Source organism: Cricetulus griseus, chromosome X, assembly GCF_003668045.3.
Source record: "Cricetulus griseus strain 17A/GY chromosome X, alternate assembly CriGri-PICRH-1.0, whole genome shotgun sequence".
Taxonomy (NCBI): Eukaryota; Metazoa; Chordata; class Mammalia; order Rodentia; family Cricetidae; genus Cricetulus; species Cricetulus griseus.
In genome coordinates this window covers 124036763-124056594 of record NC_048604.1, presented here as the reverse complement: position 1 = coordinate 124056594, position 19832 = coordinate 124036763, and the positions used below count along the sequence as shown (strand labels likewise).

The following is a 19832-nucleotide window of genomic DNA, read 5'->3' as shown; positions in this document are numbered from 1 at the left end:
TAACCATGACATCTGGTACATCATTATCATTCTTAGACATTTCAGAAGACTTACCACAAGTTAAAACTTCAGTGAAGAAGTTGGGGAGAGCTTCTAGGAGAGGAGAACCTTAGAAAGCAAAAAAAAAGTAAGATAAGGGTCAAATAGACTATTATGCATGTCAGAAAGGTAAGATTAGGGGTCGAATAGACTATTCTCCAAGTCGGAAATAGGTCTCAGCAAGTGAGGAGATGATTAAGAACTCAGGAACATTGTCATGGAAAGTATCAAGTCCAAAATGTTGGCATAAAGTTGTTTGCATTTTATGTAACATTGCAGTTGTTTATTATGTGATACTATTCATTTGTGCCATATGCTTGTCTGTGCAACATGTATATGCCTGGTTCTTGTAGAGACCAAAGAGGGCATCAGATCCAATGGAAGCTATGTGTGAGGGTGTGTGCTGCTATGTGGGTGCTTGGAATCTAACCCACAGCAATTTTTCAGTTCCAAGGAGTCATTATCGTAATACTTTCAGAGATTTCTTTTCTTCCTACCTGTAGGATCTCCCTTTGATAGAAGTGTCACTCTTTCAATAACCTTGAAATGTGGGTTGGAGAGATGACTCAGTGGTCAAATACCTGTAGCATAAGCGTAAGAACCAGAGAGTGGATCTCCAGTATCCCTGTAAAAGCTGGATACATCAGCATGAATCTAATCTTGTTGCTAGGGAGATAGACAGGTGAATCTCTGGGGTATGGCTATACAGTCTAGCTGAATTGATGAGTTCCTGGTTCAGCAAGGTACCCTGCCTTAGAAATAAGATGGAAAGTAATCCAGAAAGATACCTGACATGAAACTCTGACTGTGCATCCACACTCAACACACTAAAAATGCATTATGAGAAGCTGCAAATGTTCTTCAATAACTTAGGAACACACTCTTTGCAGTTTTAAATAAGAATCAGGGTTCTAAAAGGCAGGAGGCACCCTAGCCCACATCTTAGCACTCAAGTCTTAAAACTGCAAAAAACATTCCCTAATAACAGCATGGGGTTGCTTTTGTTTGTGATAATTATTGCTAGTTTGTTTGTTTTAGCACATAGTGCTCCTATTGGAAATCTAGTCCTTGTATATGTTGAGCAGAGCTCTGCTGCCAAGACACAGATACACCTCCAGCCATCTTGCTGGAGAAAGCATGAAAGGAATTTACTCCCTAATGTAATTAATACCTGACCTGGTATACTGACTTTATGTTATAGTTTGAGCTCATACATATATGTTCGACCATGTACAAGAAGGTATGAGCAGTGAAGGAACTCTACACTGACTCATTGGCATGTTATTTTACTCTATATACTTAGAAATACTACAGTATGTTTCCTGCTTGAAAGCCTGGGAAATTGGACAGACATGATGGTGCATGCCTTTAGTCCCAGAACTTGGGAGACTGAGGTGGAGGCAGGTGGATCTCTAAGGTTGAGTCCAGCTTGGTCTACATAGTGAATTTCAGGACAGCCAGGACTACATTTGGATACTCGGTCTTAAAAAAAAAAATCCCTCCAAAATTCCAACCTGGGAAATGGGGTTCCTTTGACCTGTGTCCCCACATGGATCAGTTAGGAAGATGGGGCTGATGGGGAGTGCCTGTCCTGGTAAACAGTCTATGTGCCACTGTCAGCCCCATTTGTTTCCATCTTTTGTCTTTAGTAGTGGCTTTGGCCTTTGGGAAGGGGATCTTGCTTGGGATCTTCCTGTTTCTCACAAGCTTCTTGTCACAGGGATCTTTCTGTGGAATGAGGTATCTTGGGTGAGACCTGGGCCAGGATGCTGGCTTAAGATGGGAAGTAGGATTCCTTGCTTCATGGGTGATGCCTCTGAGATGTGCTCTGTATGGAGCTGGACCACCACTACATGATGCATTGGCTACAGTTGCAGCTCCTTCAGTCTCATTAGGAATAAAAATGCAGGCAGAAAGACTCAAGTTATTCCTGGATGATGGGATACTGCAACCTGCAAATCTATCAGGGGCGATTGAGGCTGGGAGAATTGTTCTCAAGTATAGCCTAAGTTATAGAGATGATCTGTCTTTAATGGGAGGAGTGGAGAGAAGGAAACAACAAAAACAAAGGAAGTGGTAGTACCAGTCCTTGGATCTTCTATTTCTGCTACTTATGTTCTTTAACTCTTTCCAAGTCCAACTGGGGCACTGACCAGGCTCACACCTGTGTCTTGGAAATCCTTGCTGCTCATTAGAGTGTTGCTCCTCTTAGAGCACACATTTGAATATTCTGAAGGATGAGCACTGGCAGGCAGCAGAGAACATTTGAAGAAAGGACTGAGAAGCTGAAGGTGTTCTTTCTGTGTCTTTGGAGTCCACATGCTTCCTTAGATGTTTTATAGTCTTCTCCTGATTTGTTTGTTTGCCTTGGTGTTGGATGAAGCCTAGGGCTTTTCTATTTACTGTAGCACAGCACGTAATATACTCGAACTATATACCCCATCTGATCTTTCCTCACTTTTGTACCAGGTCTCTGATCACATGATTTCTGAAGGGCAAGGTCATCATGTATGTTTCTCCTGTCCCAGATCTTAGTCATGGGACTGTACTGTAAGGTTGAAAGGAAATTTTCTTTGAAGAACAAACTAATATTTTTGTGGTCTTCAGAGCACATAGTGTATTTAGGTAACACAAATTTACAGTTTCTTATGCTGAGACATCATTTCCCTTTGTTTGGGCACATCTGTCCCTTGTTTAATATTGTAGTTTTGATAATGGAAACCAACTTATGCCATCTTGTTCTATACTCTTCCTGACAGCTGTTTCCTTCCATTTGGAGCTAAAGTCATGCAACAGGTGGGGACAAACCTGGTTGAAATATTGCTGGGAGTACTTAGTCACCTGAGATGGGGAGGCAAGGAGGCTTATTTGTTGATGAGGTTTTGGGTAGAGACCACAGTCCTCAGACTTCTCAGCTTCTAAGGCTAAGTATATAGCTCAGTGGTCAGACACTTGCCTAGAGTACACCATCCCCATGAACACCAGACACATGCCTCAGAACCCACAAATGCAAACAATAAGCCAAATGAAAGAAGGAGCGGAGAAAAGATGCTGCACCTACCCAGCAACACAGCTTCATTGGGTAATTGTGTATCATTTCAAGAGGCTCCAAATCCTGTGACAATATGCAGGCATGGCACAATTGAGAGGTCGTAGCCCTCGTTCACTTGCTAACCTGCCTCCTTGTTCTTGCTAAGTAAGCTTGCTTAAATCTGTCTCTTCTCATAGTGGAGAACCCTCACAGGGCCATTTCCCTGCAGGGTAGAATCGCCTCTCTGATTCAGTAGACAGTGTTTTATACCATTGCTCCTCTGGAGTTCCAGAAGACAACCTTAGAGGTGATGAGGACAAAAAGAGCCTCAGGCAAGCATACAATCTGTTTCCAGTTCCTGCCTTGTCCTAAAATGTGAATTGTATGTTTTTAATTTTCATCATAGCTGTGTTGGCTCATTGACACAATCTAGACATTGGTTTTAGAGCTTAAATTTTCCTGCCCTCAAATTTCACAGTACGGTTGGTGTCCTAAGGGTATGTAACATTCCTTTGCTCTGTTTTTGTGATTTTTCCTGAAAGTTTTTAATGCTAATTATGGCAAATTCCAAGGTTACACATCAAGTGATCAGTAGAGTCAGGTAGAACCTGCATTTGACCTGGGCAGTTTGTGTTCTGAGCCCAATTTGACTGTCTTTATCTGGGATACACTAATTCAGGTACCCCTTCTTTGTATGTGTGTGTTCTTGATAAGAATTTCAATGCTGCTTTCCACAGCTAAGTCCCAGAATATAGCATTCTTGTAGCCAGTACATGTTAATTTCATGCCCACTTACATTCTGTCTAGTCCTGAAGATGCTCAGTGGTAAGATTATGCCTCAGTACCCAAGACCTCTACTCAGACTTAGTTGTATGACTACAGATTGATCCTGCTTAGTGCTTGCCAACTCTCTGGGAGGTATCCCTTGGCTTTATTCCTGTTTCTTGGAGCCACTGAGGTCATTCACGGAGACATGTTCAATCTTCAGCTCATGAAGCAGACCCAAATAAGCCATATACTAGGTGTTTTCAAGCAATGTGGGCTGATACGGTTGTTGTGTCTTTGAAGTGTAGTATTCAGTTATTGATGTACTTTTGCTCAGAGTTTATGTTTCTTAGCAAAAAAAGGTAACCCCCATAGATTACTCATGACTTTTCTGAACACTTGTGGTTTAAGGTTTGCTAGATACTTCATTCAGTCTATAGCCACAAGCAATTAGATTATTCTGGGTTATATCACCAACAGTTCTTTTATTCATTGCTTTAAAAAATGCATTGAAGTTATGAGCTTCTTTTGGCCAGTGGGGCAGCAGCTAGATGAGATCAAATTACCCGTGTTTGAAGAGAGGGTCTTAAACAGACTCATGATATAGAAGGTATATGAGCTTGGCAGAAAAAACAAACAGACTGTACCAATATACCTCTAAGGTTGCTCTCTCTGAATTAACTTCACATTTTGCCTCATCATAAGTGAAGGCTAGGCTCCTGTGTTCACTTGTCATGTGTTCTACCACCCACTTCTTCCTGAAGCCACTGTTACATTTCTCTTAGGCAGAGTTATCTCTTAGGACTACTTGGCATGCCCCTGTCCTGTGCTCTATAGGCTTTTCTTTATTTAGGAATGGTCTTTCCATCTTCCCCTGTCAAGAACATCCAGGACCTGTACAGTTGAAATTCAGTGTGATGTACTGGTCCTGGTGTCCATCAGCTTATCAGCTGATCACACACTCTTCATTTTTTCTCCTGTTGTCATTGACTCCCTGAAAGGTATTCCTTGCTAGTTCATTTTCTTATGGTTACTGTTGCTGTCTTGAAAAACACCACCAAAGCGCCCTGGGGAGGAATGAGTTTGTTCTTTTCACATATAACAGTTCCATGTAACAGTTCATCATCAAAAATAGTGGGGTAGGAAGCAGAGGCCAGGAAGCAGCAAGCTTGCTGGCTTGCTTCACATGACTTGCTCAGCCTGCTTTCTTATAGAACCCATGACCACCGGCCCAGTAATGGAGCCACCCACAATGGGATGGACCCTCCCCCCATCAGTCCCTAATTGAGAAAATGCCTTACAGCTGGATTTTATGGATACATTTTCTTAGTTGGGGATCCCTCCTCTCTGATGACTCTAGCTTTTGTCAAGTTGACATAAAACTACCCTGTACAACTTTGTTGAGCTCTGACATTGCCCCAAGTCCTCATGTTCAGGGGCCTCAGTCTTCCTCCTACCGACTCACTCACTTCCTCCTTCCTCCTACTCTCAGCACAGTCCCAAAGCAATGGAACAAACCAGTTGTGGACCAAGTGAAAACTTCTACATATGTTATGTCAGATTGTTTGCTGTAGTAACTGAAAGAAAGCCATCCTAAAACACCCTCCAAAGATGCTTCGATAGTCTGCTATCATGATCAGACTGCATATGACTGGTCCAGGAAGCCCTGTGTAACCTGCTTTCCTGTGCCTGTGCAGCTTAATCAGTCTCATTTCCCTGCTCATTTTGCTGTGACATGGACTTTTCTGCTGAGTTTTCTCCCTGAGAAAGGTATGTGTCCACCTCAAGTTCTTTCCTTTCTGCCATGCTCTCTTCATTCACTGCCCAGCAACTTTTGGAATATGCTCCTATGGCTATTTAACCTGCCCCTCCCTGTGCCTACTCTCTTCTTTTTTGAGCACTTTAACATCCACTAGCTTACTCTATATTTATATCATTCTATTTCCCTTCCTTATAGTGTGGAAACTCCATCTCTTGGCCATTGCTATATTCCCTAAATTGTACATAGTGCCTAGGAGTTAGGAAGTAATCGGTAAGATGTTGAATGACTGAATGAGTGTACAGGGCAATGTGGTCAGAAATAAGTGATAGGGAATGTGTATTCACCAAGTTGGAGGGGAAACCACAACATCTACAATATTTCACATAGTGTAAGGAGATTTATCTTGGACATCCCCTGTGATCTTCATACTTCTAAAATTACGGAGCATATGACAGTGGGTGGGACTCAAATTGTTATCTGTTATTACACTGGTTATTACACAGCTGTTGTTCACCCTGACATCCACAAGTTGGCAATAACTGTTCACTTGACTATATGTCTTGTCTGTGTTCCTCGTTCTGTATAGATTGAGTACACCTGCTATGTAGTAGGTTCTCAATAAAATTATTTGGAAATGGAATTTTCTTGGCATTGGACCAGTACCCTAGTATATGAAGAAAGGTGTGATGTTGGTAGGGAGTGAATTTAATATTAGAGATGTTGGGAAAAAGACTGGGACTCTTGTCTTTTACAGCAATACCTTGGAATGTATTAATAGTTGAAGCAGTATTATGCCTCCTTACAACATTACATACAGACCTGCTGATCCATTATAAGGAGAGAAGTGAAGGCAGAGGATATTCCTCAATGCCTCAGAACAAAGCAATGAAAAACCAGTTTGGCCATCTCTGGAATGTCTGTCTTTTGAGGTTCCATGTTATGTATAGTTAAGTAGTGAAGTTTGCGAGTTTCCTAATGTTACCTGAAAGAATGGAGTTCCATTAAATCAGTGTTTCAGTGAGGATGAAATTGTATCTTAGAATTGTAAAGTGAACTTTAATTTTGTTGTTTGTTGTTGTTGCTAGGGGTGTTTACATTTCACTTTCTGTGATAGTGAATGTTGCTGTTGCACATGAATACTCTGAGGAAAAGGTTAGGGCTGGTCAGGTATTTGTTAGGGTTTCTTGGTTTTCCCATGCAACTTTGTTTTCTCTCAGGGTTGGGACTAATTATCCATTGCTGACATTTGACTTTGCTGGTTTGTGATTGGTTTAAGGATAATTTTTTTTTCAGACAGATGTAGGTTTGCTTTTCATTCTTAGGAGATATAGGCTCCTAAGATAAGAGGTCACCACAAAGAAATCTGGTGTTTCAGCATCCGGCTTTTGATATATTTTACAACTGTTAATAGCATCTCATTCTTTTCTGATGGTTTGCTAGGGTAGAATAAAAAGAAAAGGTTAGTTTTATCATAGGCAGTTTCTTACATTAGGAAAACTCCTGGTCTTGAGATGAGGCTGTAAGTAGAGGTATTATTGTGACAACATGTGCCAGCTACTCAGGTTGAAATGGGAGAATTATTTGATCCTTGTGTTGACAGACCATGTCTCATGAAAATTAAAAGGGCCTAGGATGCAGCTTGGTTAGTCTTCTTACGTTTTCCACAAAATCCCTAATAGAAGTAAGTTATGTACGGAAGTGTTGCTTTTTTGTTGTTGTTGTTCACTATTTCATTGCATGTGCTGCTGCAGGAGCTGAAGGCAATTGGTCACATTGCATCCAAAGCAGGTACTCCCTTCACTTGCACATTTGTTTTTATTAAGGCCAGAACCCCAGTTAATGTGGTGATGTTGCATTCAGGGTGGCCCTTCCCTCTTCAGTTGAACATGTCTGAAAACATCTTCACAGAAATGATCTGAGATGTCTTTCCTAGGTGATTGCAAATCCAGTCTAATTGACACTGAAGATGATCATATCTAGGCCATACAGGGCTGTGGGTTCCATACCTAGTCCTTCATAATCAAGTGGTGTGTGTGTGTGTGTGTGTGTGTGTGTGTGTGTGTGTGTGTGTGTGTGTGTGTGTGTGTGTGTGTGGTGTGGTGTGGTGTGGTGTGGTGTGGTGACTCCCCTCCTTGTCCTCCTTAAGTGTTCTCCTTTGCCTAGAGCCTCAATCCAATCTTTCTTCCCCACACTTCATGCTACATGCAGGCTCCTCTGCACTGCCCACATCAAATGCATCTTTAATCTTGTGGTAGTTTCAGTACCAACACCATCCTGCTAGATGCTTTTCTACAGGCTGCATGGTTCTGATAGCTTGATATTATGCTGGATAATGGGGAATCAGGGTAAATTAGGAGGTAGGTAGAAAGGTACATTATCGAAAAATGGAAAGTGGCAACTTAATAGCTGCAAGGTTGGATTATTATTATTATTATTATTATTATTATTATTATTATTATTAAAATGACTTTCTTCAAATGAGGTTATACCTTTTTCATGTTTCCCTTTTCCATTTTTAATGTTTTTAATTGAAATAGAAATGCATCAACTTCCCCATTCCCTTTGTTAAATATGTGCTTGGGTATATGCACTAATATGCATAAACACGCACTGAGTCAGTGTGTATATATGGTTTCAAGGCTGACCACTGTGCATTGGGAAACCAATGGGGTGAGGAGACTCATCCCTGGGAGTGGCTAATTCTCCTTACCTCAGCAGTCATTAATTGCCTATTTTTCTTTGCCTAGGGGTAAAACCCCATGAACATTTCCCCTTTTCATGTTAGCATATCCATTGATAGTGCCGTTGTTCCCCCCATTTGTAGGAGAGACTTTCACAGAAAGCTTTCTGGTATTGTCTCTTAGAATCATTCCCCCTTTCCTCTGTATTATTCCCTGAGCGGTAGATGCAGGATTTAGGGTATATTCGTATCCATTGGGCTTAGGCTGTCTATGACCTGCTCATCTCTCTATTGTGTCCATTTGTGGTTTTTCTGAGATGGCTTCTGTTTGCTATAAAGACAGGCTTCTTGGAGGGGTGGTAGCTACATTTAACTGTGGGTGTAAGGATAAGATTTAGAATGTAGTAAGGAATTATGCTGGAAGTGGCTTGACAGAAGTAGATTCTTTTCTAAGGTCTGTGACATCACTAGCCTTGGAAGCTGGCTAAGTTTCTAGTACCAGGCATGATTTCCCACCTGCCAAGTGGGCAATAAGTCAAATTAAACAACTGTTGGTTGCCACCAAGCTCTGAGTGCTACCCATTGCACCTTTATGCATATGTACCATGCTGGTCATTCTCAGGTACGTAAGTGTCACTACTCAATAGGACCGTTAATTGCTTTCACCTCTTGTCTAGGCAATTTCCCTTTCCCCATTTTTCTTACTGTTTCATTTGGTTCCTGACAGTGCATTGTTTTCCATCTATGAAAGCCAGTTTCCAAGGATGTGTGTGGTCTTTTTTTATGAGGGCTGTTGGTATGCTGACCTCCTTACTCAACACATCCACTTTTTGCTTTCTGCTTCTACTGACTCCTTTGTGTTGTCAACTCCCAACAAAGATCATCCCTCCAACCCCGTATATACATCCTCTGTCCTTGACCACATTTATGCTCTCCAGGGTTTTTTTCTTTTTATAAAGATATTTTATTTATTTATTATGCATACAGTGTTCTATCTGCATGTATCCCTGCAGATCAGAAAAGGGCACCAGATCTCATTATAGATGGTTGTGAGCCACCATGTGGTTGCTGGGACTTGAACTCAGGACCTCTGGAAGCGCATCCAGTGCCCTTAACTTCTGAGCCATCTCACCAGCCCCTCTCCAGGGTTTCTTTGCTACTATATTTCCCCGTCTCTTATTCCATAGTTAGTGACCGATTATAATCAGTATGAAATTGACTCCATTTAAAATCTATGATGCCTCTGAAACTTGTGATTCCCACAACTTGACAAATGCTTGGCAGCCCCTGTTTTGTTTCCTCACAGTTTAGCCTACAGTTCATATTTAGAACATCTGCATGTTGTGTGTTTATGTGTGTGCAGGTGCACATGCATATGTGCAGGCCTTATTGCTCTGGCATCATCCACTCTTGTTGTTGTTGTTGTTGTTTTGATGCAAGGCTTCTCATTGGCCTGGAGCTTTCTGAGTAGGCTGTACCATGTTATCCAGTGAGACCTAGGAAGCCAATTTTTCTGGCTTACCCAACACTGGGATTACTGATGTTTTACAATGATGGTTGACTTTTTAAAAAACATGGGTTCTGAATGAATATGGGTCCTGTGCTTGCTCGCAAGTGAAGTACTTTCCTATTGAACCATCTTCTCAGCTATAGAACCTTTTCCCCCCTGAGAGAATTAAATATGAATTGTAAGTTTCTTTTAGCCAGTTTTCGTAGGCACAGAACAGGATGTGGCAAAATTGGGCTTGAAAATTGGTTTTGTTACATAGGAAATTTGAGATTATGATTTTGGAGAATACTGACTGAAAAATAAGTCATGCACTTACTTGGCAGAGTACTTGAAAGCTGAGTGTATGTAGATAGCTAAGTCATTCAGTCTGAGAACAGATGTGCCTCATTTTATATAAACCCCACACTGATAGACAGTATATCTTGGTTAAGATTTACAGATAAACAAACTTGGGTACACAAATTATCATCCACAAAGAACTCATTGCTAGTAATTAACATTTACAAATTGAGGAGTACAAAGAACCCAAGAAGCTTAAAAGCCTTGGCGTATTCAAAGTTGCATTGAAATAATTTATTAGAGCTCCCTGTAATGGTGCTAGTACAAAATTACTATCCTATAAATAGAAATGGACTTTGGAAAAGTGAACAATGTGATGAAAGCACTGTCCTCTTTGAGCTCTGTAGATCATTCTGGAAAGAACTGGCTATGTAGAAAGCACTGTCTTGTTAGCTCCGACCTTTAGCAAAACCAACAGCAAGCAGCTTAGTGGGAGAGCACTTGCCTAGCATGCCAGAGCACCTGGGTTCCAGACTCAACACTGACAAGGGGGAAAATGCCCTTTTGACTTCTTAATATCTATATTTATCCAAGAATAGAAAATATTAATTTGGTGTTTAAAAACATTCTTTCAGCTAGCCACTTTTGTTTTAAGGAAGTCTCACTGTGTTTGTATGTATGGGTTGACCTTGAACTCAGCAGTCCTCCTGCCATTGTGTCCAGGTGATTGACTAGAGGTGTGCCTGAGAGCTGATCTTCTCTCCCCCTCCCCCTGCCCCCACGTAATACTCTTGCATACATTTTTAATGCATTTTTATTAGTCTCCAGTCCATCTTTTTCTAATTATTCCCAGTAAATCCATCCATTCATGAAGGGTCATGTATTTCCGGCTAGCCACTTTGAAAGATTCACGTAATAACTTTCTTCTTACTACAAACTATTAGGGCAGAGATGCCCACTTTCTTCTGAGGATTTCCCCCACTCATTTACTCATCATTTCCAGTGGATGGTTTTGAGGTGTTAAGGTCATGTCTCAAGAAATTGTTCTCATAAATTATGCATTTTGTTTTCCCAGTATAGTGTGTAACCTGGCCTCTACCCAGTTTTCTCCTTTTGTTTTGCTCACTCACCTCCAAGGGTCAAAGATTATCTCACAGTGGGCTCTGAATAAGTCATCTGAAATATATATGTAAATGTTAGGTTTTTTAGAGAAGGGGGTTATCATCGAGTTCTAACTTGAGGGATTTTTGTCAAGAATTGAATTTATTAGCAAATGCTCTTGCTTGTTCTGGACAGCTTGTGAGAAAACAGTGATTGTGGTTAATTTTTAGTGAGTGTTACATAGTTGATAATTGCTCTGATTCATGATATTATTATATTCTTTCCTTCACCCACAGCAAAACAAGCTTAATTTGATTTATATCCTAAGGAAGAAGAAAAAAAAGCCCTAAGATTACTCACATGGCTGTGATTCAGCTTTTGGCTCCTTCCTCTTTCCCTCCTCGTCCTCTTTCCCCCCTCCTCCTCTTCTCCTACCCTTCCCACTCCTGTATTCACTCCCACCCACGATGTTGTCATCAAAGAACTGAGTCAGTTCCTTCTTAAAAATGGGTGGGGCAGGAGACAAGTAATAAAAAATTTTCTGAGTGAAGTATGCGGCTTCTGTGTGAAATCATTTCAAGAAGACAGTCAGCTCCTTATATGACATGAAAAGCTTGGAACAGAGTCTAGCCCTCATAATGACATGCTCCCAGTGTCTTACATAAATGTGCATGTAGTTTGTGTGCATGTTTGTGGAGGCATTTACATAGCATAGCCATGGAGGCAAGTTCCTATGAGATAATCGTGGTACTGGAATTTTTTAAATATAAACTGTATACAAAGCTAAAGTGCTTTCAAAGCAGAGTACTTTCGTAAACAATGATTTTTATTTGGTCTTGTTTTGAAGCCAAGATATCACTCTTTAGCTCAGGGTGGTATTGAATTTGTGATCCTCTCACTTTTGCTTCCCAAGGCAGGGAGTTATAGTCATGCGTCATCATAGCTCACATTATTTGCCTTCAAATGAAGAGTGTGACTTGGAAGCTTGAAGCTGTTCTTCCCACCCTTTGAGTGGAATATAACTCCTGGAGGTGGCTGCTCACCTTGGAAACAGATTTCTCTTTCTTCCTTGTATTTTGTTCTTTATGCCCACTCTCCAGGTGATGAAAAACAGAAAGGGGTCCTTCAGGCAATACTATACCAGGGCCAGTATTGCATCTCTGGTTGGCTGTGTTCATCCTGTCCTATAGTTGAGGTTTCTGGAACTGACAAAGTCAGATTATTTGGGATTTTGGGTTGCTGACAGAAGGAACTCCATTCTTTTTATACAAAGCAAAGTTGAACCAGATCTTTGCCTCTGACCCATACACCCAAGCAAAGGGGTGAGCCTGAGCGCCCCCCCCATTTGCAATCCCAACCACCCTTTCTCCATTAGGCTGCCCCCTTAGCTGTCATGCTAAAGACAAATTGGAGCAGTTGCCTGTCCTTCCTCCAAACAGGGTATTTGAGGGTCTGCATATTTCTAAAGTGTGCTTGTACCCCCAGAGATGTCTGCTTGCTGTCCTTCTTGTGTACTTCAACTATGTCACTTGCTGACTTGAAACTATTAGCTTTTGTTACCCGAGAGCTTTATGGAATGGTTAAACTGCTTCATATACTTTTCAGATGGAATCAGAGCTTCTTGTACTTGGATAAAGGAAATAAAATTTTTGAAAGACAAACTAACAGAGAATATATACTGAGGTTATCCACCCAACTGCCTGAGTTTCACTTAGGGTAAATGTAGTGGGGTTTTATGGTGGCCTTATGAACTAAAAAAAAAAAAAAACCGCAAAGGAGTAAACAAATACTTTTGTCGGGGTCTATACTCTTCTTCGTCCTTCTTGTTAGGGGCTGTTTGGTGATAACAGACAGTGTTCTGCCCTGAACAAGGCTATAATATTCTTCTAATTCTTTTTCCTGGCTGGTGACATTCTTAATATTTTGACCTATCTGGGACAACTGGAATGAGAGTTCTGGGTTTGGTTTTTTTGAGGGGCAGGGTTTCACCTAGGCTGGCTTTAAACTAACTCCTTATCCTCCCGCCATAGCCCTATAACCTGGCAGCCTCCTGCTTGTGCTGGGATGCCAGGCTTTTTGTCACCATTCTTGGCTGTGATGGGAGTTTCTGAATACCCTTTCTTTGACTGGTTCCATTTGGTCATAGCTCCCTTATTGGGAAAAGCCCGAACATATACTGAAACTCCCTGTAGAATATGATGGCTTGCTCAGGTGTTTGTCATCAACACTAAAGTCATTTTAAAGGTTGTTTTAAATGATAGAACACCTATCATTTAAAATGGAGGCAGTGTGTGTGACTGCCTCCATCCTTTTTCAGTTCACATGCACAGCTAGGAATGGGGAAACCAGGACTGAAACATAGCCATCCTCCTTTTAAAAATGCTAAAGGTCTCTTCAGATGCCATTTTTGGTGTTTGATTCTGTTAAAGTTCTGTTTATTTCCATTGAAAGCTATGTAATTATGTAGATTTGATGTTGTCTGTGGACCATAGGCTGGTAACTGTCTTTAAGCCAATAAAGCTTTACTATGAAAATGTCAGTGACTAGATTAATATGTCCATGTTGAAATATGAACAGATTTTAATAACTAGTTGAGAAATATGTGATTGTAGTTAAAATAGTCTTGAACAGTATAATTTGGAAATGTGCTTCCAAGTAGATTATATAAATTTAATTTCTAAAACCTGACTCTATATGAAAATTTAGAGTGGTGTTTATTCCAGTAACATCTTACAGGGGAATTTTTAACAAAGTAAATGGTCAACTCCTGAAATAGCTTTAATTATTATTTAAAATTAAAAAATATTATTTAAGTGAGTATCTTTTCTGTGTTCATATGTGTTGGGGAATTGATATTTGAATATTGCCTTTTGTTGTAAAAATAGAAGGTAAAACATAACTCATTATCCATCAATTTAATCAACAGTAAATGCTAAGCCTCGGTCAAAGCAGTTGCTGACTTTGCTCAAGGTTAAAGGAAGTATGCTGAAAAGAGATAACTACAGCTGAAGTGTTTGCCTGAGCCTCTCAGATTTTTTGTGTGGGGGAATTGCACTCATTATTCCATTTCTTCCTGTCTGCGTAATACCTGGGAACAATTGACTCCATGTAATGCCACTCCCATCATACTGGTTACTGAACCTTTCACTGCAAAGGAGACTTTTAAGCAGTTATTTTGGATTTTTCCTACAGACCATTTGGTGACTTTTAAAATTCTGTCCTAGGCTTTTAAACAAGTTGATATTAAAAGACTATTCAGATGTTGGGGTGGGGCAGGGTCATTGACACATTTGTGTTTCTATGTGAGTCACTCAAGTTAGAGTGTAAATTGCAGTGCATGCAAAAGTGAAAGCCTCTTACATGTCTCTCATGTCCCTGACCACTTCCTGAAGAACCTGACACATGGGCCCCAACATGAGATTTAAACTGAGTTCCTCTGCTGCTGAAGATGTGAGGCAGACTGCACATTTATTCCCAAGTGTTGTGTGAACTTGATTGTTCAGTGGCCTTAGTTGTTAAATTTCCAGAACATGCTTCTGAAATATTACATATTAGGAAGTGGGGCTAGAGCTTAGCTGAGGCTTCAAAAATAATCTTGGACCTTTCTTTACATGATTGAATGCTTTGAAACCGATTAGAACATGCATTGTGATTCTTAAATGCACAGATTACAAAAGAAAAAACTTGAGCTTGTCAGATCAGCCACAACCACAAGTCTAATAAAAACTGACTCATATCCAAATGGCTGCGCTTACACTACCCTCCCATTCTAGGGAAAATGTGGCCGGGGGAGGCAGTGTGAGTCATCACCTGGTTTGTTTGACATATGCTTCCTTCCATAAATTGGGAATGGCAAGCAGCACAGTGCTCTGGGCTTGCCTCAGAGAAATAGCTATTGCAGCTTTGCTCAAGCAAAATAGGGCGTCTGGTTTGGAAAGGTGAAGCTGAGCCTATGTTTTGACTTCAGATGTCAGGAGAGGGGGAGAAGAAATGGACAGATATAAACAAGAAACACTTGTAAGTACCATTTTTCAGAAAATGAAGAAATGGGAGGGGTATTCATGGTTGAATTTCTTCCGGAGGCATATGTGGTATTTAAGAGAAATTGGGGGTGTTAAAAATGAATTTGCAGCTACTTCATGAAGTGGGCTTGTTTACTTAACAAGAGTGAGCTTGATACGGACAGTACAAAATGAACACGAAAGGGGGCTATTTGTAGTTAGCATGAAGATTTGTCCTGATGATGCTTAAATTGCTTAAGTCTTACAAGTGTTTTAAGAGAAACGTGTTTGACTCAGGAATCTTCTCTAGGGCCCATTGAGGGAGGGAAAAGAGGGGTATGCACCTCTCCCATTTCCCTACAGTAGCTCTACAAGTCTCCATGGAGCTGTGCAGAAGGAAGTTTTGAATGTAAAATTGTCAGGGAGATGGGCAGAAGCGGCCTGAGCAGTATATTTATAGCTGAAGCGAGTTTTTAAACTCAGCTCTGCTTTGGGATTATTTTTAGGTAAATGCCAGACATTCTTCTGATTTCCATCCTGGCTAGGTCTCGGCTTCTTCTCTGTCTGTGTGAGGTGAAGGTATTACTTGTTTTAAAGTTTGAGTTGTTGCTGCCAGGGCGCTTTCTGTTGCGGCTTATGTCCCCCCCCCCTTCCTGAATGAGTGTCCTTTGTATAACCCCAGTAATTCAGAAATCCTACAGTCACAGGGACTGCCCTGTCATGTGACTTAGGTACGAGGTGTTAGTTTCGATTGGTCAGCAGCTAATTGCCGGATCCCTATAAGAAGTCCCGGGTCAGGCGACTGTCCACTCTATTCTGCTGCTGGCTGCCGCTCAACAGGGGCAGGGTGGGGGTGGGGTCTAGTCAGTGAGTTCTCTCGTGATAGATGACCAAGTAATTGCTGCCCTGGGGTCTGCACAACAGTGGAAGACATTCAGATTACGTGTGGCTGATTTGATCAAACTCTGCCTTCCTGAACTGGTAACTGTCACTTTAATGTAGCTTACTGATTAAACTGAGAAAAATGTAGCTGAAAATGTGTGCCAAGAACTTGTGTGGACTTATTCCCTGTCCCCTGTTTCCCCTTTGTCTGATTCATTTTGTCACAGGACTGAAATGCAGATAAGTCGTTAGAAAACTTTTGTAGGAAAAGTGCCTCGTGTGATCAGAACAAAGCTGTTTTATAATCAGATTTACCAAGCGAAGAAGGAGTATCGGCGAACGGAAGCTGCAGTGTTCTGTCACCAGGAAACACTGCATTTTACAGAGTCGGTAAGTGAAAAGTGGCATTGTCCCTAATAGCTATCATATGGTGTGTGGGAGAATTGCAAAATTGTTCACAGACCCCTAACAAGTGTGTAGAATAGAAAATATAATAGCAAAGGTAGGGATTTTAAAAGCACGAAGCCCCTCAGTATAGCACAAAGGCCAATAAGAAACCAGGTAATTAATAAAATGAGCCGAATGTTACTAGTTCAACCAAACATATGTAATATAACTAGGTCTTAATTTTTGGACATGGTTTCCTTTTCAGTTGGGGAAAGCACAAAATGAAAATGGGCTGTTTGACTGAGTTGCTACATTATCTTTCCCGTGGATATAGATTTGCATTTCAGTATGACTAGCAAGTTGAAATTTGCCTTTCAGAATTAGTCGGCTCCTTTGCTTCCCCATTGTGTCCTTCATCTAGATCTTCACAAAATGAAAGTTGAAGCAGTGCACCCAAAACATCGGATTATGATGGTCATAGATTTTGTTTTGCATTCATGTCATGATTTTGAGATTGTTCTGTTTGATTACATTAATAAAGCAAAGGGTGCCTATTTCCATATAGCCCATGGCATTTTCAAGATGGTCATGAGCCACTCTTAGTGGTGGAGTGCCTTTGTTTGTGTCTGGCTTTCTTTCTCTGAAACCTGAAATTCAGTGTTCTGCTATTGAACCTGAGCTGCTGCTCTTCTTAAGGATTCCAGAAAAAGACAATAAAGCTTTGAATGTCTGTATTCCTAAGGACAGTGAGATAGCACAGTTTTATAACAATCATGAATGTTTGATTACTTGACTTTGCTGAATAAAGATTGTGTGGAGAAAAAAATGAGCACAATAGGCAAAGACTAGATAGTGTGTGGCTGCTTGATTTTTGCAAGTTCCTTATTGGTCAGTTGAAGTACTCATGTGATATATACATACATAGAATTAGAGGGGAATGTTTGAAGTATTAGTAATTATGTAGGTATTTTGGGCAATCTTCATTTATGAATATAAACATGAAACTGGCCAGTGAATGGAACTGTGCTTTGAATTATTAATGGTGTTTATTTTGCTTTAAGTATCTGAGTAAATTGAAAGTTGGATGAACATTCCTGACATGTGGCCCCTAGTCTGCTTTTGAAATCATAAAATCCTCAGCTTAAGAAAAGAAAGCTGTAACTGGATAGCAAAGCTACGATTCTCTGTTCGGAGAGTGAGGTGCCAACACAGAAGAGGAAAGCGAGTAGTAATGAGTGTACATACTTTGAAGGTTTGAAGACCATTTTTCTTAGGCTAATAAATAACTCCCCAAAGACTTCCGTTTAAATTAAAGACAAGCATGGATGTGAAGTACAGATCCAGCCGTAAATCAGTACATTGGCATTGCAAATTTGTGTGACTGCCACAAGTCATTTGACTTAATTAAGGTATGCCCTCTTGACACACAGGAATTTATAGGTTTGAGAGAAAGACTGAAAAATGGTGGCAAAGCATGTAAGTATTTCTAGAGAATTTATATCCTATTGCTATTGCATATTTAGTAATACTTATTTTCACCTATAATTCATGTAAATACTTGGATAAAACATGGTGATTTAATAAATGCATGCTACATAGGAAAAAGACTATATAAAACCTTTAGATGTTCTTCAGGCACTTAGCCATTGTCTTGAGTGATAAAAATGGAATATAATGTAAATTTCAATGTATTAGTTTAAATATACATCTAAAAGCATCACTCTTAATTCTCTCCTGGAGTCACTGAAAGTATTGGTATTTTGTCACATTTAGTAAAATATATTAGTGACGCCTCAATCATTTCTCCCCAGTAGTATTCAGGAAGTATACTATACACCTTTGTCTGATTACATTTTATTGAACTAATAACACCTCTCTCTCTCTCTCTCTCTCTCTCTCTCTCTCTCTCTCTCTGTCTGTGTGTGTGTGTGTGTGTGTGTGTGTGTGTGTGTGTGTGTGTGTGTGTGTGTGTATAAGCTAAATTTGAAGGGGGCTTTAATCACCAATGAAGTGACTGTCTGTTGTTAGAACTCAGATAAGCCTTGCAATGTTGTTCCTATGACAACTGAGTAGTTGGATGTTGACATGTACCTTTAAGATCCCAGTTCATAAATGCCATTCAAACCTTCTGCTACAGTCTTACTGAGTAGGAGGATAACAAGAAGGGAGAAACACGAAGCCTCATGTGTAGGAAACACTGTATTCCTTTTGTGTCTTCTTGCCTTTGTGTATGTGATAAGCATGGAATTGGTGGTAGCATAGATCTTGAAGAAAGCAATACTTTAAGGCAAATTCATGGGGGAGCTAAGTACCAACATATGGAGTGATAAGGAGCCAGTTTCCATGAGATTTGTGGACATCTTTGTCCAGCGCTGACCAGTAGTGAGAACATTTTGAACCAGTTATTGGAGGTTCTACAAGAGCTGCAAATATTTTCTTCAGATGCAATGTGGAGAGAATTCTGTTGGTAGCAGCAGGGTGGCTTACCACTTTGGCATAGCATGTATTCTTCTCCCCAAGGCTGACTGCTGAGGTCTCTGCTGTCTTTAAAAACAGTTTTTGAGTGAATTGGCAGGCTGAGAATCTCGGCAATGCCATATCGGGGCCAGAGACTGTTTAGACTAATATGTACCATAGAATAATTATGCACTTGTGCATTTTCCATGCTTGAAGGCATTTTTTATTCCCATTTTCTGTTCCTCAATGATTTTGGCAAGAATTAATTAGGAAAAGATTTCAATAAGGTTTGTCACTTATTTAATAAACATAAATCTACCATTTCAATCCAAATGTTATAACAAATGGAGAAAAGTTTGTCACGAACTGACAAGTCCTGACGTGAGCTTACAAGAGGACACTTGTAGTCTTTATTTAGCTCACTAAGTCTATATGTTTTATCACAAATATTGTCATACTTGATTCTGGACTATTATACTAGACCTCCTCTGAAGTTACATACATATGTGTGTATGCTAAATAATCACCCTCTTTATAAGATTTATAATAATCTGAGTGTCTCTTACCCGATCAGGCTTTGTGACTCTTGAATCACCATTTATTAGACTCATGCTATGTGTTAGTTACTTTTCTAAATATATCCCTGGCATTTAGAACAGTGCCTACTAGTTCCTGATAGTTACCCAGGAGATATATTTTAGTGTCAAATGTCTTACGTGTAGTAACTGAAAAGCCAGTATACAGAAAAGCCATTTTATACAGAGAAAACTTCACAGAGAGGTGAAGCAAATTGCCCAAAATGACATACAAAACAATGGAGCCTGGTTTTGCAAGCACTGAAACTTGGCTGTGTTGCAGGGGTGTGTCACCTGGTTCCTTCATTCCTGCTTACCCCATACCTAGTGTCATCAGAAGGTGATGATATCACCACTATGGTC

The 19832-nt window shown here is 40.3% G+C and overlaps 1 long non-coding RNA gene across 6 annotated transcripts in view; it reads left to right on the top strand.

Moving 5' to 3' along the window:
- Positions 1-19832, top strand: part of LOC103160033 — an 80706-nt gene that overhangs the window by 41114 nt on the left and 19760 nt on the right. For 4 of the 6 annotated variants that reach the window (XR_003488317.2, XR_003488318.2, XR_003488319.1 and 1 more), the window contains one exon: positions 16278-16440. This is a non-coding gene — a long non-coding RNA (uncharacterized LOC103160033). Of the gene's footprint in view, positions 1-15013; positions 15185-15988; positions 16150-16277; positions 16441-19832 lie in introns of those variants that run through there. The other 2 variants (XR_003488315.2, XR_003488314.2) reach the window with 2 other exon arrangements.